Source organism: Aythya marila, assembly GCF_965140915.1.
Source record: "Aythya marila genome assembly, chromosome: 1".
Taxonomy (NCBI): Eukaryota; Metazoa; Chordata; class Aves; order Anseriformes; family Anatidae; genus Aythya; species Aythya marila.
In genome coordinates this window covers 132,361,465-132,385,737 of record NC_139042.1, presented here as the reverse complement: position 1 = coordinate 132,385,737, position 24,273 = coordinate 132,361,465, and the positions used below count along the sequence as shown (strand labels likewise).

The 24,273-nt window shown below is 38.8% G+C and overlaps 1 protein-coding gene across 1 annotated transcript in view; it reads left to right on the top strand.

The window, feature by feature from the left end:
* TTLL1 (TTL family tubulin polyglutamylase complex subunit L1) overlaps positions 1–23,608 on the top strand; it is a 56,404-nt gene extending 32,796 nt beyond the window's left edge. Inside the window, exons 11-12 of the transcript XR_014318216.1 lie at positions 22,567–22,635; positions 23,578–23,608. The gene's annotated coding sequence lies outside the window, so the exon portion shown is untranslated. The remainder of the gene's footprint in view (positions 1–22,566; positions 22,636–23,577) is intronic.
* Positions 23,609–24,273: the final 665 nt, after the last annotated feature.

Below are 24,273 nucleotides of genomic sequence, written 5' to 3'. Positions count from 1 at the left end.
ACCCCCAAATGTCCCCCCTTCTTTCTCCTTCTTTATACCAGTTTTATTGCTGAATGCAATGTCCCTCTGGCCAGTTGGGACACCTGTGCTGGCTGTGCCCCCTGCCAGCTCCTGGTGCACCCCCAGCCTCCCCACCGGCAGGGCAGCGCGAGGAGCTGAAAAGGCTTTGGCTCTGTATGAGCCCTGCTCTGCACCAGATGAAACGTCCCCCTGTTATCAGGACCGTTTTCATGACAGATCCAAAACACGGCATTATGTGAGCCTCTATGAACAAAATTGACTCTGCCCCTGCCAAGACAAAGATGAATATAAATAGTGATTTATATTCACTACTGAACTTTTTGTCTAGAGCTACCCTACTGAAGCTTAAATACTGAAGCAAGCAAAAACTTACCTACTTAAAAATTCACTTCACAACTGGTTATTGGAATTGTAATTTTGACTACAGTCTAAAAACCTGACTTAGAGTTACTGGTTATCTGTGTTAAGCTAAATGAATTCAGGTAATAACTTGCATCCAGATCCTGAAATTGAGTAATATCTTGCAATATTGTGTCACTGAAATAGCCTAATTAGAGGACTATAAAAATGATTTTAGAAGTCTTCAGAATTTGGATAAGCTTTCAATGCCCCTGTTTTATAGACCAAAGTGTTGGATTTGTACTTATCTGTCATTGGACTTCAGCTACATGAAAAACTTCTGGCTCAGAACCCCTTCTATAGTAGTGTATTCTGATTTCTTTGTATCAGGGATATCAGTATGAGTTGTTTTCCTTTCTATCTATCCTACTTGTGTTACTTAGTGCTAGCATCTATTTGCTTTTACCTTTCCCAGACACTAGAAAATGGACAGTGGTAGTGTATTTTGGTTCACATATGTCAGCTGGAACCAAGTGGAGTTACTTTTACTAGCTGAAGTTAGTGTTACTGTTTCGGTAATTTTGGTAGTATTTAGTCAAAGCTGCAACTTGGCAATAAATGCATTCAGACGGTTGTGCTTGTTGCACTATTTTTTTCAGATTGAGCAGACTGGCTTTAGAAACTTTTTTAAAAATGATGTGGAGATAGAGTTCATATATTTAAATATAATAATAAATAAAACCAAAGAAAACTTAGAAAAACTGTTAGGAAATCTTGGTATCAGATAGCACTACCTGTTGCAGTTTGAAGTGCACTAGTCTGTAATAGGCATTGTTATTCAGTGGCTTAGAAGAAAGAACTTGCTGCAGAAATTCAGAAGTCCTTTGGAAAAGTCTCTTTGCGTTTTTTTTCTTTGTATCTGTACTACTGGACTGTCAGAAGTCAACAATACTGGACTGTTGAATTAATGCTATTTCTCAATGGTGTCATTTTTAAATAACTGGCTACAGGAAGGAGTAAAATTCAATTTACTTTTGATTTTATTAGGAGCTTAAAGTCCTTTCCAAGAGCTTTGTGTCAAGTATTGTGGGTTCTTTTACAAAAAGTTCTCAAAACTGAACTCTGTGTGGATCCTCTATTCTAACCAAATGTCTAACCAAATTAGAGTTAGACTGGCTTGATGCCATTAGAATTCTTTAATTTGTGTAAAAATAAGAACAAACACAATTCTGGGAGGATAGTTGCCTTCCTTTGAAAGGAGCTTTAGGTGCTGGTGATAAAAATGCAGGACTAAAATATTCTGGTTTAGAGATTTTCTAGGACTGTAGTCAGGCATTATTTGCTGACTTTTTTTCATGTTCTTGTGATTTGTGTTATGAAGTAACGCTGCGCTTCCTATGCTTTCAGAGCAACTTCAATCATGTAATTGGGTAATTATTAAATAACTGTGTGAGAATAATGAGATAAAATGCAATTAGTGAGGAGGGGGGTAGGAAGAAGAACATACCTTGTGCCAATGGATGTTACAAAAAAGGATATTAATGTAATAAGAAATGGATGTTTATACCAGGATGTAACAGGCCCAGGACGAAGTTTCTTTTGTTGAGTGTTTATATGCCCAATGAGCTTTCTTTCAAGCTATTAGGTACATGTCTATTTGCAGTCTATGTATAATGGAAGACCTGTATCATTACATGAATCAGATACAGCTTTAATTTCTCTGTTGTACCAGAAAAATATTTTGTTATTGTGACGCTTTTCTTCAGGTGTTAGAATTCCTAGTTAACAAGTTAGGCAGTGGTTGTGGCTGCAAGATTCAACTGTGTAGTCTTCTTCTGTAGTGTAAGGGGAGGGGAGGGGGGGGGAAGAAAAATTGTGTGTGTGGAGGGTAAAAAAAGCAAACAAAATAGAACTAACTGGGAACAGCTTAACAGTTGTTAATCTCTTGAGTACTCTGTATAGCATGTTTTTTACTGATGATGATTTTTGTGTGTTAAAATTTCCATCTTTAAGCATAATCTGTTTTTTTTTCCTTTTTTGTTTGTCTTTGATGCATCAAATATACAGACATTTTGCTTCCGTGAAGTAGCCGTCGGTTTATCTTTCAGATATGGTAACTTATGCAAATTATTTTGGTATAACCTGAACTTCAAGTTAAACAAATCTATTAGTGTTGTTGGTTCTGCTGTGAGGACACTCACCTTGCTATAAAAGAAATGAAAGAAATGTTGTTACAGGAGTATGCTATGGACCCTTCAGATAGGGGTACCAGATGTTCATAAGACTTTGTTGCATTAAAAAAAAAAAAAGACTCACAATTTCTTTCATTTTTTTTTAGTGTTCTTTTTTGAACAGTAAATACGTCTAAATGACGTCTTTGCATGTTCTGAAATAACTTTTAATAAATCACTATACATCCCCCAAGCTATATTAAATATTATATTTCTTTGTTGTTTTGAGACCTTAAGGTTTAGGAGCAAGGAGAGTTGATCACTCTTTAAAGCAGTAGTGGACTAAGGGCTAGCTCAATTGCGTGAAGGTTATTTGCGATGATGACTCTTCAGCAAATGTTACCAAGGTGATAACTGCATTTACTCTTAGTGGGTTAGAGCAACTTATGGCTTTCCCAAGAAAGCTTGCGAGGAATGAGTGAGAGTTACCATCTGTGCTGTTTATTTCCAGTGCTGACATTGAGCTTTGTGGTTCTAACTGGGCTTCCATCACTCAAAAACCTTCTGGATTTGATATGTCTGGGCAGATGATGGCTTGTCTCTGATGCGCAGTAGGAACCATAGTGAAGTACTAAGAACGCCTGCCCCTTCTCTAAAACCATTGTCTTTTGAAGTCATCAGAACTGACAAATGATGTGCAGAAATAAGGAATGAGTTTCCAGGCTATTTCTTAGATGCAAGGTTACTATATTTTAAACACTACTTATATTGGACAGTTGCATTAAGGCTCTAAGCCTTGAGAATCATAACTGGAAAATGCCAGTACGTAAATTTCACAATGTTTTTGACTGAAATGTTCATTTGACCCATGACATTGAAGAGTATCATTATAAAAATTATCACCATGGTATGTTACTCATTCATACTGTGTCATGTATCTTGCATATCAATTTTGATTACGTTCTTCACTGTTTTTATTTGTCAAAGCCTTTTCCTGCAATGTTTTAAATTGATATCAACTTTTTTTATTCTTCCTTCTACCATGTGGTAAAGACAGTTAAAGGTGGGGTATATTAGTAATCAACTAAGCACATGGTTTGGTTTTCTTCTTGAGGAATACTTGTTCAAATGGAAGTCTTAATTTCAGTGGTAACTTCAAGACACTTCTGCATAACTGAAGCTTTCAACTTGCAGCTGTTTCAGCTGCTGAACCATTGAGTCTTTTTTTTTGATTCTGCTCAAACTCTGAACTGACGATGCATGAGCAGATAAGACTCCGTAATTATAATCATATTTAGACAGGTGACTCATTTCAGTAACCATAAGCTATTCCAGAACATGGGCTGAGGTGTCCATCTGATGTGGGCCAGAGAGCCCCCACCTCTATAACGTGGCAAACAGCTCCCTGGGGTCACTGCCCCTGCCTCTCCACGGGACCGAGCAAGTTGCTGCTCCAGGGCAGTGCATTCAGGTTTTGAAAGACAAACGTGGTGCTTCACAGGGAGGTGTGGCATGTGAACTACTCAGATATTCCAACTGAACTCAAAAGCACAGGGTTGCTGTCTAGCCAGTGAAATCTTACATTGGAGGTGGGCCCTGGGAACACTTCTGTAAGATTACAGGGAATTCCCATGGTGTTAAACATAGCTTTAGGCTAATGGCATAAAGACTCCATAGTACTGAGGAGAATTATTTTCCATTCCTGGCTGTGTGTGTGTATAGACCATATGTACACATGGCTTATGTACAAGGTAAATTTTAAAAATCTCTTATGCATTTCCTTTTGAATGTGTACAAGTTTGATATTTTAATTCCAGAATAATTGTATTCTACGATACTAGCCTTCTCTGTCCTGATTAGTTCATGTTGCACTACATCATAGAAAAGTGTAATTCTCTCTTTGGTAGCAATTGTTTCTGTTTTTGAGAAATGTTGTAGAACTCTTAAAAATGCTGGTTAATTAGCAGCGTACATGAAGAATGAAGAAAGTTGTGTATCATATGCTTTTACTGATAATTTGCTACAAAACTTTGGATCCTGATCATATATATAGTTCATGTGTGTGTGAGAAACACTCCGTAGCCAATAACTTAGGCTCAGGCGAGGATCTCAGTGAAGTAGTAATTTATTCGCGATTGCAATGGCGGGTGCCCCACAAGCAGGAGAGAGCGCATCTACTAGTTCCAAAACACAGTTTATATACCTTTTGATGGCAGGACCCTCCCCTGTTTCCCCACTGAGTGGGTAATCCAGATTCACAATCTATCTGATGCTTCACAAACAATGCATGGCCTTCAGTTGCCGGCCTGTTAAATTTCAAATTTCTTTTGACATTTTTACTGCTTGAAGTGGTAGTGAAGATAAGTGAAGAGTTTCTTCACTTATCTGACTTGACTTGACACCATGATTTTCACCTAATTGTCCTAAGGAGTCTGATTGTCTGCATTTTACAAGGTCGCCTGCTAAACTTTCTTATCACTGTAAGCATATCTCAGTACCACATTCCCTCCTTCTAAACAATGTAACTCTGCAAAAACAACATTTCTATTCCCACAATTCCCCCCTTTTCTTTTTTTATAAACTGTTGATTTTTGCAAAAACTCTTTTTATTTTTATTTATTTATTTATTTTAAGTGTAATTTGGTAAATATCTTCCTCTTCTTCACTTTCTTTGCTCTCCATTTCCTCTAATATCATTTTATCTGAGTAGGGTGGTGGATCTATGGTCATTTGTTTCAATAAAGTGGTTTCAATTAACCGCTGGACAAGTCCCCTTACACAGGGAATAACGCAACAGCCAATAGCTGTCAAAACTCCTGCTACTATAATCAAGGATGTAAATATGGACATTACCATCCCTTTCCATTTACCAAACCAAGATTTCAACCATCCTGTGATGGAAGTGTCTGCTCCCGAATTTTCTGCTAATTCATTGGCAAGGGTGGTAAGCCCTTGCAATGCTCTTGTTACTGTGCCATCCGGGGCAGTATTGTTACGGATAAAAGTACAATGGTTGCCCAGCATCACGCATACACCACCCTTCTCCACAAGCATCATATCTAATGCTATCCTGTTTTCCCAAGCCATTTTGCTGATGGCATCTAGTTGTTCAGCGATTCCTCTCATTGCATCCTTGGTATAATTGATGAATCTCTGCTGATTATAATAGAAATAATTAATCCAATCCACATTTTTATTGATTGTTACCCACCAGAACAGTAACTCAAACCCTGCAGCAATTTAATTTCTGGCTTTATATTCATCCTGAACTCCTCTAGGTACCCCAACAGAATCTATGCATACTCTATCATCAAATGATATTCCTAAGCCTCCTTTACTTTTTCTGGGTATTTGTGATGTTTCTCTTTCAAATGCCAGGGTGAAGGGTATAGCTGATTGAACAAGTGCACAAGTGCCTTCCCAATTAGATGGTAGGGTGGACCGTAAGATCTTCCCTCCACTGTACCACCAGAGATCTGCCCTGGGGATCTCTAGTCTTGAACAGTTTCCCATCAAGTCCTTGGTAGCACAAGGCAAATTCTCCAAGATGCCAGGTAGCACTCACACCCTGCCGTGAGAGGCAAGCTGTATGGTTACCTATAGCTGTAGAGAATGCAGGGGGAACTGTGATATTGTTATCATGCAAGAAACAGCAAAGAGAGACTTACAGGCCTCATTTCCCCAGGCAGTCTTTTCTTGGTACAATGCAATCATACATCGCATCCCTTGGGAGTCTTTGGTCCACCCCCATGGGAAGGGCACTATCTGGGCAATCGGTCATCCCGAGGCACAAGCATAGCAGTAGCTACGATTGAGACTCTGGACAGTATATTTGACCCATTCTATCCAGGCATTCACGTCCCCATACCCTGTTTGAATCTCAAATGTTTGAACTGCCACATTTCAGAGGGCCTCCTGTTTACTCTCCTGTTTTCTCCTTGAGTTTCTCCCTTTCTCTGATGGCAATAGAGGATTGTTTCCATACAGCTATTCTCAATCTGGCTGTTGTGTCTCTCCCAGTTATTTGTTCTTTCTGCTCAATTGTCATTGGGCATTTAAATCTCCACAAGCTAACACCTCACAAGCATCAAACGTGACGGCTTGTGGTACATAACCCTCTGTCACAGTCACCCATATTTTGATGGGGTATCCTGTTTTTGCTATTATCTGGTCATGCCTTTTCCAAGTTACCAATTGACCAAGGCCTTCTCTGAGGCCTAGAATCACTAAAAACAAAATTAGTAATCGATTTTTCCCTGTCATTATTTTTAAACCTTAGGTTTCCAAATAATTATCGATACAAAAATAAGATGTACACTACTACTATAACAACCCCCCCCTTGGGAGCACTGCAGTTCGCTATAGGTCCGTCCTTTCTCTCAATCACAAGTCACACTCGTTAGTTACCTGTGAAAATAAAAGGTTAGTTTACAATTGCAAGCTCTTATCCTGCTCAGAGTCCACTACGAGATTTTTCTCTTCAATTTCAACTTCCAACAAGTCTTTTGTAGGAACAGCTTCCCAGGTACTAGCGTCGACAGATGCCTTCACTCGAGTATAGTGATTCCAACCTTTTTCCGCAGTTCTTACGGCTGTTTCAGTGGTCAGTAATTGTCCTTCCCATTCAGGCCGGAGTTGACTCTTTCCAGGTCCGAATCAGGACCCAGTTTCCTGGATGATGGTGGTGAATGGGGAATTCCAAAGGTGGGGTTTGAGCCAACAACCCACAGGTCCTGAGAGATGACAAAGAAGAAGACAACCCCAGAATACAGTTCTTAAGGAAACTCTCTTATTTTGAATTGTGGTATCTCATCCCTTCTGCCCAGATAGGGCAATCTGAACAGCATCTCATATGGTGAAATTCCTATATCCTTTCTTGGTGCTGTTTAAACCTGTAGGAGTAAGCATTTTACCCAAGGAAGTTGGGTTTCTAACACTAGTTTTGCTTCTTTTGCTTCTTTAACGTCTGATTCATTCGCTCCACCTTCCCAGCAGAGGAGGGGTGCCAGGGGCTGTGAAAATCCCACTCAATCTCTAAGGCCTGCTTTAACTCTTGCAGTAAAGCTTACACCCATCCAGTTGCGTGGTCAATTAGGACAAACAAGTAACTCAGTAAAGTTTACCTGTATACTTTGGAAAGGTCAAAGCCCTGGCTCCCGTCCCCCTCTAGATGGGTTACAGAAGACCTTTTTATTTACCTTTTGACATATGGTACATCCTCTACATATGTGCTTCCCTAAAGTGTATATTCCTACACAGACATGCTTTCTTAGCACAATATCACACATTGCTTGCACCTCCCAATGACTCTTTTGATGTAAAACAGTTAATATTTGCCTCATTATCACTTTATTCAGCATTTCTCTCCCATCAGGGAGTATCCGTTTTCCTTCAGACTTCATGGCTCCTGATTCCTTAAAAAAAAATCATTGTTTTAAAACTTTTTAGTTCTTTCTTAATTTTCAACAATTCCCTGAATCCTCTCTGGATTTATTCTTCATTTTCCCTCAGACATTAGATGCCTTAAATACCTGACTTCTCTTTCTCCATATTGTAACTTTTTTTTTTTTTTTTTTTTTTAATACTCCCAAGCCCTGCTTTCCCAGAAAGTTGAATAGCTTGTTAGTAGCTTTCTTCACAACTCTTTTCTCCTGTCCTGACAATAGAAAACGATCCACATATTTGTTAACATTAATACCTCCTTGGGAGGTTGTAATTGCTCCAAAATCTTTTTTTTTTTTTTTTTAGAACTTACCCAAATAGATAGGTGTCCCTGTAAACCCCTGAGGTAAAATTCTCCACCTATATTGTTGCTTCCGCCCCCATTTCAGGGTCTTTCCAGTCAGAGGTGAATATACATGTATGTTTGCTCTCAGGGCCAGAGAGCACTCCATTCATAACACTGTTATTCCAGTCTAACAATTTACTATTTGAATGCCCAATTTAATCATCAAATCCCTTCCCACCAAGTTAGTATCCACCTTGGATACATACAATAATTGCCCAGTGATCATTTTATCCCCTGGTCTCAGCTTAGTATTCCCCAAAAATGGCACTGTTATCCCAGTACCTTCTACCCCCATCACATTTAGGGTTTCATTAGTTAATTTAATCCCTGATACTTTACAGGTCAGTAATGACTTAACTGCCCCAGTGTATTAGGTTTGATGGCAGGGTTCGGGGGGGTGTGAGGGGTGTGGGGGTGGGAAACTGCAGTGGCAGCCCCCGTGAGAAAAACCCAGAAACCTCACCGTGGCAGATAAGGGACAATTTCATTTGGCCCCAAAGGGGCCCACTGCTGCCCAGAGCCAAGCCATGAGCAATACAGTCCGTGCCTCTGTGAGAGCACATCCACGAAAACAAACAAACAAAGAAACAAACAAAAACCTGCTGCTCAACAGCAGTTGGGAGAGCAAGAAACCTCCCCGCAGACACCAAAGTCAGTGCAGAAGGAGGGGGAGGAGGCGCTCCAGGCGCTGGAGCCGAAGCCCCCCTGCGGCCGCTGGAGAGGCCCCTGGTGGAGCGGGCTGTTCCCCCCTCCTGTCCCCCTCCCCGATGCTTGGGAAACTGACCAAACACCACAGCAAATATGCAAATATACCAAAACTTCTAGACTGTTACTTAGATAATGCCTACATCCTCTTTCCCTGCTCATTCAACTTCAAACAGCTCTGTTAAATACTACATGCCACACCTTTAACACCTTCAGCAACCCTTTTAACACTTCCTTTATCTTTCTCCAGCCCGTACTTTTCTAATACCAGCACCAAAGGCTCAGTCAGAGTCCAACTTAATTCCATACCTTTTCCCTCCAAGATACTGAAACAACATATCAATATAGCATATTTCATCCCATTTTCCTTCTTTCCTCCTTCTTCTGCTCCAGATATTCCTATTCGAAGTGGCCAGCCTGGCCACACTTAAAACATCTTATGAAAGCCTGTCCCTGCCAGGATTCGGGTCACAACACAGGCAGCCTTCTTTGCCTGCCATTCCTTCATCTCTCTTCCTCTCCTTTCCATCCTGGCCCTGACTCCCCCTGAAGATTTTCTTCATCTTTCTCCAACCCTCTGCCTCACTACCTGCTGCACTGTCAATACCATTAGTTTCGATCTCTTTTTTTTTTTTTTTCCTTCTTGTCTCCCCTCCAGACACACACCTCCAGGGCCTCCCACAGGAGGGTCCCCCAGTGACTGTTCACTACATTCCCCCACCTTCTGAAGCATTTTCTGCGTATTTTGCCAGGCTTTAATCACACAATGAACTTTCAAGAGCCCTTGGGATACTGGGTCATCAGGTCTCATCCCCAAGTACTTTCTCATTCTGACCCCAAGTCTCTCATATAATTTCTGTGTTGCACACTATTCCAGCCAGGATTGGCAAGTGGGTATTTCTGCCCTGCCGCTATTACCCCTGGTCCTGGAGGATGAACTCTTTCCCATTCTTGTATAGCAGCTCTCCTCCTGATCATTCCCATTTCTTTCCCTGTAAACAACATACTTATAGACATAATTCCCTCCCCCAAGAGTATAAATCAGGTCGTAGAAACTGGTCTAATTGTTCAACTAGGCTGTTGGGGTCCTCGAATAAAGACTTCCTCTCCTTCTTAAAAGTCCTAACCTCTCTGCTGGTAAGGAGGAGGGGGTAGTTCACCTAAGAGTATACACAGTTAGTGTTAGTACTGTTAGTATCAGGGAAGGCAAAATTCTCAATATATCTTCTACCTTGTTCTAATTCTTGCCAGAGCCTAGAGTATGATCCTTCTTTAGGGACAGTGTTAATTCCAGTCCCTGTCTCCCTTCCTGGAGTGACTGCTGCTGCCACCAGTTCAATATTAAGATTATAGGGAGCATAACTTGGCTCCTTCTCTAAAAAAAGGAATCTTATTGTTTACACATAAATTTAAAGCCTGAATTTTCATCAGACCCGTATTTTGGCCAAAATACTGCTGTTTCCTTAATTGGTTCTTTTGTCCAGACTGATACACAATATTTAACCTTTTTTTTTTTTTTTTAAATTATTTTTCTTTTACAATCCCTCTAATTTTGGGATTATGTTTCCAATTTCTTATCATTCTTCAGGAAGAACTATTAGTAGGCACTCCCCCAGGGATATCTCCCTGTCCCCTGGAACTCATATTTTCCCATTTTTCCTAACCCTCGCCAGTATGTGCTACAGAATTTTCCCTTCTGCAGTGTACCACACACCAACGTACTGAAAGATGGGGGTGTACCACCAAGCACTTCCCCGTGCCAGCATTACTGCACACCTGAGTTTACCAGATTCCCTGGTGTACTTCCAAGCACTTCCCCGTGCAAGGATTACCGTACACCAGATTCCCCTGGTGTAGTGCCGGCACTTCCCTGTGCAAGGGCTTACCATACAGCAGATCACCCGACCCCCAAGGCAATACTTAATATTTCTTACCTTGGTCTGTGCACAGAGTTACCGGATCGATTCTTAAAAACCCGGAGTGCCTACCTTCTTCCTTTCCCCACTACTTCACGGATCCTGCCTCTTTAACCAGTCGCGGGCCCTCTGTCAGCTTTCCGCAGAACCGCCACCGTTGATGCACAGGACCGCTGAAATCAGCGGGGCATGCCTTCCTGCTGCTGCGGCGGTGGGGCTCCCCAGTAGGTGACTGGATCCCGGACGAGCCCCCAAATTGTGAGAAACACTCCGTAGCCAATAACTTAGGCTCAGGCGAGGATCTCAGTGAAGTAGTAATTTATTCGCGATTGCAATGGCGGGTGCCCCACAAGCAGGAGAGAGCGCATCTACTAGTTCCAAAACACAGTTTATATACCTTTTGATGGCAGGACCCTCCCCTGTTTCCCCACTGAGTGGGTAATCCAGATTCACAATCTATCTGATGCTTCACAAACAATGCATGGCCTTCAGTTGCCGGCCTGTTAAATTTCAAATTTCTTTTGACATTTTTACTGCTTGAAGTGGTAATGTTTCTTCACTTATCTGACTTGACTTGACACCATGATTTTCACCTAATTGTCCTAAGGAGTCTGATTGTCTGCATTTTACAAGGTCGCCTGCTAAACTTTCTTATCACTGTAAGCATATTTCAGTACCACATTCCCTCCTTCTAAACAATGTAACTCTGCAAAAACAACATTTCTATTCCCACATCTGTATATATAAAGTAGCCTTATGTATTTGAATTTTCAACTCTTTTTTTTAGATATTAACATTGTGATAGCTCTATATTCAACTTTGCATTGTTTAAATTTCATCTTTCTGTCTTTCAGTTGTTAACAAGATGCAGGTTAAAGGCTGCTGTTTAAATGCTACATAGTGTTGGCACAGTCTTTTTAAATTAAAAAGCACAATGGTAATGGCAAGTGCGGGAATGGTAGTTAATGGGACCTCTTGTCCTAATTTCCTTAAACCTCATTCCAATTTGGATTGTGGGGTAGCTGGCTGACCTACTTGTACCTCAGTCAAGCATTACTTTAAAATGGCATAAAAAGCTTTCCTACCCCTGAAAAGGGGCAGAAGCATAGAAAAAACTAGCCTGAGATTAGTTGAGTAAATTGTGTGTTTGTGCACATTTTTGTGTTTGGAGGTTTTACATTTGAATGACTTGTGTGTTTGAGAGCTATTCAAGGACAGCTAAAGTGTATCCAGATCTCTGGAAATTGTAGGGCTGGCTGGCTCCTTTTTTCTAAACTCCTAATGAGATTAGTAAAATGGTTAGAACTGAAGAAAAACTTTCAGTTTCTTGTTTGCCTAACCTTGAGCTTATCTGCCTGTTTTAACGCGTCATGTTTTGTATGCTGAAAACTTCAGATTTTCAGTGGCATCAGTGTTAAAAATGGGTTTGTGTACTGTATGTGACAGAAACAAAACCAAAAAACTAGAAGCAAATTTAGTTATGTGTGTATTTATCTTGTCAAATTATGTGCACAAGGCTATAAAAAATGAAATCAGTGACCTTCAGAGTGATACTTCCAGGTAGCTTAGACCTATGGATTTAGTACATAGTAACACTTTAATGTTGCTTACATAAAGGAGCAAGTTTATATTATATTTATTTAAAAAAAAATCAAGGTGTTTGAGAGGGTTATTTAACTCTACTAGGTCAGCAATCCCATGTTGTGTGGATTATTGAGTTGGGTAAAGGTCTCCTGTCCTTGTTGCAGTAATTACCTTTTGAGGATCAGAAAATTAAATTGCCTAGGAACATGGGAGTCCTGGCTAAAGTTTACCTCAGATTCACTGAGCCGAAAATCTGGTTAAACAGAATTCAAGTGTTTCTCTTTTCAGTGGCCGTGTTAATGAAACTAAGTAGCAAGCAACCTTCTTTTCCACCTTAATACAAACAAACAGGTAAATGACCCTGGCTGTTCTTTAGAAGCCAGAATCAGTTTGCTTTAAAATCGGAATTAATCTTATTTAATATGAAATATGAAACACAGTCACATGTTCACTTGTACTGTTACAGTAAATGATTGACTCTGAAATACATGAACAGTTTTTTTGTTGTTCTTGAAGGAATAAGTAGTTATTTAATTTCCTGGAAAGAAGGATAGTCAGAGCTGTCTATGCCTGTGCTTGTTTTATTTCTACACTTATGAACTGCATTCCGCAGAGGTCTGTAATTTCTGTTCCAGTTCCAGAAATGATATGACACTGGCAATGTGATATATAAAGTTTCTGACAGGGATCACAGCTGAGAATGTTGCTTTCAGGTTGTAGGGCTATCTTCATTAGAAGTTCTTACATTGCTAGAATAGTTACATTGCTACTTAACTAGCCTTGAGCATATCTTGAGAATTGAGGAGTGTCATATGGTAATTTGTCCTGCCTTTTGTCTGCAGCCATTATCCTCTCAGGGCTATAGCCCTGAGAGGATAATGGCTGCAGAAACATTGCTAATAATTGAAGCTACTATTTAGAGCTGTTTTACAGCTCTGAACTAAGTCAGCAGTTATGGGGATGGTTATTTTATTTCTGCGTTAGTAGAAAGGGTCCTAAGGTACAGTTCTGTACCTTTTTTTCAAGGAACCACCATGAGCTATACTAGCAAAAGATTACTGGTGTTATAGGATATTTCTATCACTGTACATGTGTTAAGTAGCTGTCCTAATAATCTGTTTTGTCTAAGAGAGAGTAATAATCCCAAAAGGCCACAAAGAGTTTTGTGTGGACATGTGATGCCTCTACAGCGTTTTAAGTTAAGTATGAGTGCATTCATATCTCAGAAACTGAGATATTTGACTAGGTTTTGGAGTCTTTTCTCCTCTTCCATCTTCAGCAATGTCCTTCTGAGATCTGCTTTCTCTATTACTTTTTCCATGGCAAAAAAAACATTGCTTTTTGTTTTCCAGTTGTCTTCATTTTACTTGATTTATTTACATCTCAAAAAAAAAAAAAAAAAAAAAGACAGCAGAGTTAACTACTTGAAGAGTGCACATGTTCATCTAGGTCCATCAGTGCAACTAGCTTCCCCTGCCCCGATCAGTCTTACTAGGTTCTGCCAAGCACAGTAAGGTCTCTGTAAGACTAACAGAAGGTACAGTATGCTGACACGTTGTTAATACACTTATTTACAGTTTCTGTTTTCTTGTCATTGGAAAGGCACATCTGTTAGTCTTAGGGCTGAATTTGGTTCAAATGAGGTCTCTGAGTTAGTTTTCTCTTGATGTAAAGAATAGTAGCTGCTTTACTTAACATAACCTTCAGATTCAGGAAGAGTAGCATGTTTGACCTTAATCCTAGGATTTAGACCTGCCTTTATTTAATATGTGTCAGTATTTCATTAATTACTATTACAGTCCCATATTTCTGGAGATGGAAAAATACAGCTTTTGACTATGGAACACAGAAACAACAGAGTTGCTTCCTAAGCAACGCATCTGAAAAATATGCCTACATGTTTCACTGATATATTTAAAAACTGTTTTTCACTTAATGCAGTTGTATGATTAAAAATACCTTCCTTTAATATGGCCTACTAGTGGTCTATTTTGGAGATTATAGGAAAGATGAATATTTATCTTCACTGCAGTACATAAACATCGGAAACGTGTGAGTGAAAACCCTGCATTGGTTTGAGTGCTGCAGTGTGAAAAAAATGACCTTAGCGACAAGGTTTTCAGCAGCCAGCAGGAAATGATGAAATGTGCTGTGAGAGAATTGCTTGTGGAAGTGGAGGTCAGGCAAAGCTGTGCAGGTACTGCAGCTCCCTGTGCAGTTGTGCTGCTGAGCTCCATATTTGGAAAAATGCAAGTGAGTTAAGACACGGCTTTTAAGGTAAGTATTTTGCTTGCTAATTTAACAGTTGCTTTTTTTCCTGCCAAATATTTCCTGTGCTGCTCAATAGAAGAAATGAAAGTATTTTTGGCCAAATGAATGTGATCTTTTGGTAAAGATTGTAACATTTGTCAAATATGAGAGGGTTTGTTTGGTCATGGCTGAAACGATGGTTCTTAGTGTCTGAAACACAAATATCCTTCTAGTAGCCATTATTGTATTACTTCTATATACTTCTGTGAGATTTTCTATTTAAGTACAGCAGTGTACATGTTTTGTGGTACTTGTGTGGTCAGATAAGCAGCATGGCACCTTTTTATCTTTAGATCAAAGATCTGAAGCTTTGATATCTGAGGCAGCGCTTCCTAATATTCTGTTTTGCTTCTTAATTGTATGCCATTTTAGAATGGTTGTATATATGTCACTTTCCTCTGCAGCTACTTTGTCAGTACAGCTGTGAATGCTGTTTCACATTTTCTCTATTGGAAAATGAATCACTGCAAGCCTCTTTCTCAGTTTCTCTGCACTATCCTTTTTGCACTACTGTCAAATTCTTGTTTTTTGTGTGGTAGAATGAACTAAGTATTAAATATGTGGGTTGTAAATACTTCCACTTTGTTGAAATCAGTTTTCATTATGAAGAATGTACTAGCCATCTAGTTCCACTAGCTAAAGGGTTAAATAATTTAAGTGTCTGGCAACTTTTAAGATTTCTTGCAAACTACCAGTGTTTTCCAAGTGTAATTTGCAAGGTGAAGGCATGTGGTCTTCTGCCCCCTTCTTGCTTCTTGGAAACATACCTAAAGGCATATTTGTCTCATTTTCAGTTAGACGAACAGGGTGTCAGATATTAAGGTTTATTTCATTTTTGGAGACCTTGGGAGGGCATGTTAGTTAGTGGGTAATGTCACAGAAACTGCAAAAGTGAACATTAGAAAAAGGTGCAGACTTCTATTCAAACAGTTTTTTTTCTGCAGTTTAATGTCTTAATCGCTCAGGTTAAATAATAATAACTTCTGATTTAAAGTTTACAATAGATACAGTATTTAATCTTTCAAATTATTTAAAATGTTATACTGTTATGAGTTCCTCAGGTGGTTTCCTGCAAAATATACTGAAAGCCAATTTTATTGTGCTTTTTTTTCTGTTGTTAAGAAAGCATTAATATATCTATTTAGAATGGGATTTTTTTCTATCACAAGTCAGTGTTGCAGGGTTTAAAACCTAAAAATGCAAGTGCTTTGTGACCAAAAAATCAGCTGTTAAATTGCTCTCTTATGTTGCTTCTCTTCTGTGCATCTCAACAGAAATAGGAGCATGATTATTTTTAATGTGTTATGGTTAGTTTCTGTATTTAAGGTCTGTGAAGGATACTATTCAAGGATGCTTTTTACTGTTTTTTTGTGTTTTTTTTTTTTGTTACTTTCCCTCACTAGCTAAAGAATCTGCAGGTAGTATTCAGTACACATCGGAGTAGCACACCTCTAAAGTCTTTTTGAAAATTAAATACTGATTAGAGCCAGGATTAGTCAGTTTGTGTGAAAAACAGTGTAACAAAGTGTTCATCTCAGTCATTTTGGAACAATCACCTGAGATGCTCTTTTAAAAACATTTAGCTCAATTACAATACTTGTATTCAAAAATCTGTTATTTAACAGTACTTCCTTTTCTGTTTTTAAGAACAGTCAGTATAGAAAATAGTCAGTCTGAAAACCTGGGGAGAAATTTTGAGGAATGGTTGTCTCCCTTCAACAGTTACTGATTAATATACAATGACTATAGTAAGATGATGCGTTTTCATCCTCCAGTGGGATTAAATGAAATAGCTGAAAAAAATACTTTTAAAAATAGTACCTATATCCTCTGTGAACTTCAGGGTATGTTTTCTAAAAGGTATACTTCAAAGGCTTTTTAGCAGGCATGCTTCTGAGTTCTTAACAGTGGTAATGATGCTCTTAGTGTTTTTTTCCCCTCGGTATAAATATTGACACTAATTAAATAAACACTAGAAACTGGAGTTGCTTTGCTTCAATGTTATAGTTCAAAAATCCAGATATTAGGCAAGTTAAACTTTGACTAATTTGCTTTTGACTTTATCTTAGATGAATATCTGAAGTTTTTGAAAGCACTGGGAACAATGCATTTCATATAACCTTCATTTTGTGTTACTCGTTTGTATGCTGTTGACAGGATCTGTGGCAACTGCATTTACACACTTGTCATAATTTTGTTGTATATGTAATTTTCTAACACTGTATTGCAGTTCATGCAGTAACATTTAAGCCTGTAAAAAGTCAAATGTTCTTCAACAGTTCTTGTTTTAAAGGATGTCTGAATATGTAAGAGGGATTTAGATTTTGCAGTACATCCTAAAGGACAGGAAATATTTTTGGAAAGACTTCAGATCTTTTAGGCAGTCTTTTTTCTTTTTTAATTATGTTTCTTGTTTTAGGAGATCCTGAGATTTCTTTATTAAGACGAATATTTGAGGAGATTAGAATACAGTACTCGTGTTATCATGCTCATTTCTCTTCATGATGTAGTAGGGATTAGGATTTGTTTACGTTTCTTTTCTTAATATTATTTGAACTTAATGTTGTTAGGTTCAAAAATGCTAGTTTCCATTTCTGAAGACTATAAAATAGCATGTATGATCCTTGGTATATTTATCCTTTCCATCATTTAAAATTTTTAACTAAATTTAACAATGCTCCTGCATTAGAGAACTGCTTAATCCACCTCTTTCAGACTTAATGTTTTGTAGTAGCGTACATTTAAAAAAAAAAAAAAAAAAAGCAAATTTTCTTTATCAAATACAATGGCAGTGTATTATACAAATCTTTCATCAGCCTTGGGTATTTTAACACTAAAACTTAGGGATGGATTCTGTGCAACTTGCTGCTTAGGTTTCAAAGCAAAAACTTTTAGTATTGGCATGCAGTAGGTCCTAATGGTTGGCATACTGGAGGAGCATTTTAACAGCAGTATCCAGCTTTGACCAGAGCATTGTAAATGCAGGTGCAGTTTGTCTCTGCAGAACTGGAGATTTATTTTTTTTCCTAGCATGGTTTATTCTGGTTACTTCACCATCTGTTACATTTACAGCTAAGCAAAAAAGTATGATAGAAATACGTTAAGTTTTTAAGTAAATCCAAATCTTCTAGAAATCCCTGCACAGCTGTTTATCAACTTTGTCCTTGGCCAGTATAGCTGTGCCAGTTAAAGCTTGGAGTTTTGTGGTGTTAATGACTTCCTGCACTCATAGTCTGTTTCAATTAAAATTGGTAACCTCTGTGTAATCTCTGAAGGTGGTTTATAGCCTTATCAGTTGAAAGAAAAAATGCACAATAAAAATAATCCCTCGGGTTGAGAGGGAAAAAAATACATTTTTTCCTGGTCCCTTATTTTGCTGTGTAAGTCATCCTGGCTAGTTGTAAAAATGCAGAGGGAGGATATGCTGGCAGCATGTAGGAGTTAGTAATGACGAATAGGTGTTGATTATGAAAACAAACAAAACTGACATGTCCAATAGCAAATTAAGGGGATGATTGCTAGTTCTCAGACAACTGCATCGCTATGCCATTGCTCATGTCTGCAGTAAAGGCATGTGATTACAAGAGAGTATTCCCAGAGGGGCTTGAAGGGTTCAATTTTATTGTCTTTGAACAGAAAAACAGACAAACAGTGGCTCATAACTTGGGTCTATCTTCTCAAGAGTTCTTGAGTGAGATAATACTTATTATACATGTATGAAACCTCCTGGTGTGGCTGAAGATGTGTGGCTGTTGTCTCGCACTTCAGAGACACGCTTCTGCACTCTGTGTATTACTCAAAGATGATCACACTTAAACAGTAAGTCTAAGTTTCATTTATTTAAGGGAATATTCAAGCAAGGAAATATGGAAATAAGGAAATATTCAAACTTAATAAAATATAATGATCAAAATAGCTGTTCTTCTTCCTTAAATTATACATTGTAAAATGTATACATCATAAAATATTAGTCACACAGGGTTGGATGTGCCTGGAGAGTCTAAGTTGACATAGTCCTATGAGCATAGCTGGATTTTGTTTCAAGATGTGTTAAGTATCAAGGCAATTCTGACTGCTTTAGTGATCTTTTGATGTGTGCTAGAAATGAACCAAATATTTGTTCATTGCTTGACTATTAAGGCAGTGAGCTAATGCTATTTTCAGTTGTTTTTTGTTGCATGTTAAAAATGTAACATTTAATGAATGTGGATAGTGGTGAATATATACAGCAGTGAGGAAGTTGTCTTGAAGCAAGTTCTTGACTCCTTGCGGTTTGTTTCTTTTTTTTTTTTTTCTTTCAGTTTTATTTCTTACTTAATTAGCATTTAACAGCAGCATCTGATCCTTGGCTGGGGCCAGGGCAGTGGGGGACCCAGCAGTAACCATGTACCTGCTGAAACGCCTTTCCTCTGCCACCCTCTGCTTTGGCTGCAGGTGGGTGCCTCTCCTCCTCCTCCTCCTTTTTCTGTCTCTTTCCTTCACAGTTCTTCTGTGGTATCAGGGGATGGCTGGCCATGGTTTTTGGACTGCCTGCGGCTGCTCAAGAGGTGCCTGTCTTTCTCCTGCATGGGGTCACGCAAGCAGTCCCCACTTGGGTCCCACCTCTTAGGTGCAATGCAGACATGTAAGGAATCCCTTGTTACTCAAAGTTGTGAATGACTACCGCAAGCTAGCAGCTTCTGTACTGGTTAATCTTTCTTGATAACTGGAGAATAAATGTCTAGGTGGCAAAATACTTGGTTATTCAAACTGGAAATGAAAAGAATAAATACTGCTCAGAGTTGCAGGGGAGTGTGTGCAGTACTGATCATACTGGTGGGCGTTTCTTAGATTCCTTGCCTCAGTGCTCAGGATATGGGATTCACCAAACAGGTTGCTGTCATCTTTCAAAAACTCATTTAATGTCTGGCTCTGCTGACTTACGTACATACAATCTGAATTCCACTGGAAGTAGTGATTCAATTGCCTTTTACAGACTCTTTTCTGGTATTTGTGCTGTAGTTGCTTTTTGGAGGAAACAAAGGAATTTTCTTAAAAATGAAATAGGGTGCTATTCTTCTGCTTTTATAGATTGGAGAATAAGAATTAACCCAAAGTTGTTGACTTGAGACTCTAGCTTCAAAAGTCTGAGGCCTAACTTCTATTAATAATGTGCACTTGCATCTACTGATTGCAGTTAGAAGAGTTCAGAGCACTGAGTAGTAGTGAACAACCTTGGTTTGATGCATTCAGGTGTTAAAACTCCTTCATGTCACTTAAATGCATAAACCAACCCCACCCCCTCCATAGTTAACTTGTCTTATTCATTTATGGACTTCTCAATGTTGGTAGCTGTGTTTCTAACAGGTTTTGTTATATAAGTTTATAGTTTTTCTATTTTTCTGTCCATGTAAACCATCCACAAATTGCAACCCCGAAGAAATCAGGAGCTCTCATAGAACAAATTGGTTGGACAAAATAAAATAGGAAGGAATGTATAAATTGTTTTATTTAACCATGAAATACAAGGTAGAGTTTTTGTAAAGCATATCTGTGGTAGCTACACGTAGTAGAAAAGCATGATGGTTTAGCACTTCAATCACGGGACGTTTGTTTCTGTACAATGAAGTTCTGTTTTCTTGCTATTCTGTATGGAACAACCCTCAGATTTCAATGAGTAATAAGGAAAAATACCATAGCTGAAAGTTCTTATGAGCAGCTAATCCAAGTTGAGTTGTGTCCTTATTTGTGTTTCACTTGCTAGTCATCACACTTGGAATGCTGCTGAGTCAGATCTAGAGTGACAAGCCACCCTATACATCCAAAAAGAAGTTTAAAGAGGAATGTGAACAGGTGCATTTCCCTTCTAGAGACTGGTCTTTGAGCTTGCTTCTAAAGAGTCCTTAAAGAAAACACAAGGACAACATAAGTAGTTGGTTTCCTATTATTTTTTTCTTCCATCTCACCAAGACAGTTAAATACCAAGATAAAGTGGGCGGAGTGCTCATGCAGTCTCTGTCCTCCCCAGTTTTCAAGACTGTATAAAGCTCTGAGCAATCTGGTCTAATCTCATAGCTGACCCTTCTGAATGATCCTGTCATCCTCTTACTCTGAAACTTTCTTGGTTGTGGACTAATTTGTCACCTGGACTATTCGCCTATTGCCTTACTTTAAAGCAGCCTATCACAAGTGAAACAATAACTGGAGGGAGAATCATTGCTGTGTGGGCACTGAAAACTTGTGATAGTTCTTTCCATTCTGGAAACGGTTAAGCTCTTGAAATGAGGCATGAAAAGTGTTGTCTCCAGTCTGTTATCTGGATTGTGCATTTTGGGAAGTGTTGATCAGGTTTGCAGGACAAGGCTGGGGTGTTGCCTTCAGGTTTCAAGTACCTGAAATACTGTTTTATCTGCAGACATCCTTCATGTTAGAATATCGGACTCAAAATCTAGTATGTCTTTCTGTAGGTTTCAGGTAAGCAGCACCAAGACCTTATTTTTTTTAAATCCTTTTCAATTGCAGTGAGGTTTCTAATCAAAATAGACATCTTCTGAGGGGTTCTGAACATTAAAATCTTACCTTTCAACAAACAGTCCTACGTGACTGACAGTAAGAGATCATGAAAAATTCATCTGTTTTGGGGGTCTCAGAGATAAACTGAAGAATGCCTTTATGCATTTTTTCCATCTTTCTGTTGGAAAACACCTTAAGAGAGGCTTTGGAATCGACTGGATTATTGTAACATCTTAAGTCTGCGTTTGTTGCATGGGTTTTTGCAAGTTGTGTGATGTGTTAATCTCTACCACCTGACACCTTGAAGAAAAGGAGTAAAAACAAGTATTTTTAATGCGAGTGAAGGAACCATTTTTGAGTTTTGTAAATTGTTTTCAAGGTAACAACATCACAGCCAACATCTTGAGCGCAGAAGCAGCATATTCAGATGATGTGTGCAGTTTCCGAAGGTCTGCTTGCCCACCATTAATATTTTCTAAAATTCTCATGAGTCTTATCCTTCAGGATATTTATAGCAAATCTTTTCACATTGGAGGGCACTAGCAGTAGAGAAGAAATTCAAGAACTTTAGCGTGTAGTTCTGCTAGAATGTTCCCTAAAGAGGAGGCTCATTTGTTTATTGGTGTGTTTCCTTGTGTTGTGTAAGATTAATGTGTCCTAATTTTAAAAATATTGCTCAAAAATCACTAAGTTGAGAAATACAAGCCTTGCTTGTCTGTACCATTTCTGTAGTTACTGTAGTGTTTACTACTTATTATCCAGTTACTCTATTCCATTGCAATTCTTGGTTTATTTTTAGCCTATATAAATTCTCTTACCCAATGTGTTCTGGGCCTGTTTATGACAAAAGACAGCAAGGGCTATGAGCTGGTAAGGCCTTTTCCATGCTGCTTCATGTTTGGTTGTTTGTGTCTGTGGTGACGCAGGTAAAAGCTTGCTTAAGATCTTTGGACCTCATGATTAGTAATGTATTAAGAATTTGTTTATTAATGGAAATTCGTAAATTCTTTGGCACGAGGAAAGAAAATATCCTGACAAGTATGAAAGTTAAAAGATTTGTGTTGGCCAAAAGTATGTTAAGGAGCAGGCGCAGAGCACGGTTGGGAGCTTATTTCTGTTCAGTGAAGGCCTTTAATATGCTTTTGAGGAAAGTGAGACTTGGCACCTTTGCCTTCTCTAACTGGCAGCCATCTTCCCATGCTACTCCTTCCATCATTTTTAAATCAATTTATCATTTCAGGCACACATTAAAGAAGAGCAGAGATGAAGATGCACATTTCTTACCTGCCTCAGGACAGCAGGGAGCTGGGTGGGTGTGACACAAACTGATATACCTGCTCAAGAAAATGTTATTTTTGGGTTCTGTAATGGCCCCTTTCATTCGCTGAGCTGGCTGGCCAGTCGGTGTGGAGGTTGGCAGAACCATCAGAGCACTGGGCTACCATTTGTGCAGGGAGTAGTTGAGGGACAAGAAAAAGTCAGCCTAGGTACTCCCAAAGAGGGCCTGGAGCCATGGAGGAAGATAAAGGTTGGAGTGCTTAAAGCAGAATGGTTGTGGGATATACGGGAACTGGGTGTGTGCACCCTGCTATCTTAGGGATTTACCAGCTCTGCTGCTTACAGCCTTGCTGACCAAAGAACCCCCAACTTCATGTAAGCTGTGTGTGGAGGATCTGTGCAGAAGCAATCTCTTTGATCTTACTGATCTGAATTGCCTGGATTTTATGCTGTCAGCCTTAGTTGTTCCAAGGCTTACACCTTGATTTCCAGAGTCTTCCATTTAACTATAAAAAGTAACTGCCTTTAATTGTGAAACCCCTGCAAATATGTTTGAAGGATGGGAGAACCAAACCCTAACAAAAAATGTGCTTAAGAACTGGCTGCCATAATAATTCTATTGCATGAGAGTAGCATGACTCATAGAGCTTGATGTTATATCTCAGTATTCAGTTTATTTTTAAGTAGTGCTGTATAAATAGTGTTTTTCTGTCCCAGTTGTTGCTATGACTTCATAATATTTCCCTAAATGCGCTTGCTCATACTTTCTCACAGCCTAGTATTTGGCATATGAAAACCGTAAATATATCAGAATTTCCTGAGTACTGATTATTTCCATGCTTCTTTGGAAAAATGATAGCTTGTGTGGAGGAATAAAATTGTGTGATAGCTTGTGTGGAGGAATAAAATTTCTAAAAAATAAAAAATCCCCACAACCTGTTCCTTCATTTAAGAAAATGTTCCTCTGTTTCAGGTTTTTCCAATTTTTCTGTGTAGCTTTCCAGATTAAACTTCCCAGTGCCAGTACAGCCTAGGCTGTTTTATTAAAGGTAAGCTGACACTGTATTGTTACTTCAGGATATTTTCACTTTGTCTTTTTCTGTAGCTGGAGGGGGAAATATTAATTATAAATATATATATATATATATTATTTTTTTGGGGGGGGTGGTGGTGATGGTGTCTTTATTCCGTGAAACTTGTCTTTGTGTTTATACTCTGGCATGAAGTTTTCTTTTTCTGAGACATTGAACTCTACAACTGTCTGCCTGATCTCTCTCAAATGATAGCAAACACTTTGGTTTAAAGATCTTCTTATGACAGCTGTAGAAAAACAGCCATAACCTGCCTGAGAACCTTTGGAACCTTGTTTCCTTGCATTCTGCATAGCATTCCTGGGACACTGCTTCATTCACTGAGGCTTTCAGAGTAATGTGAGTGTTTCTGCTGCCTTAATGGGAAGATAGCAAGAGGAGACAAATGGCTGCGAAAATAGCTAGCAATGATTATTGATCTAGCAAGTTGTCTTTAAATTCTGTCTCCCTTTGATCAGATAAAAAAAAATAAAAAAAAAAAATCAGGAGTTATGCTTAAAGGTACCTCTGCATATTCATATTTTTGTGAAAACTATAAAGCAAACAAACTATTGGAAAAAGCTGTTTAATGTCAAACT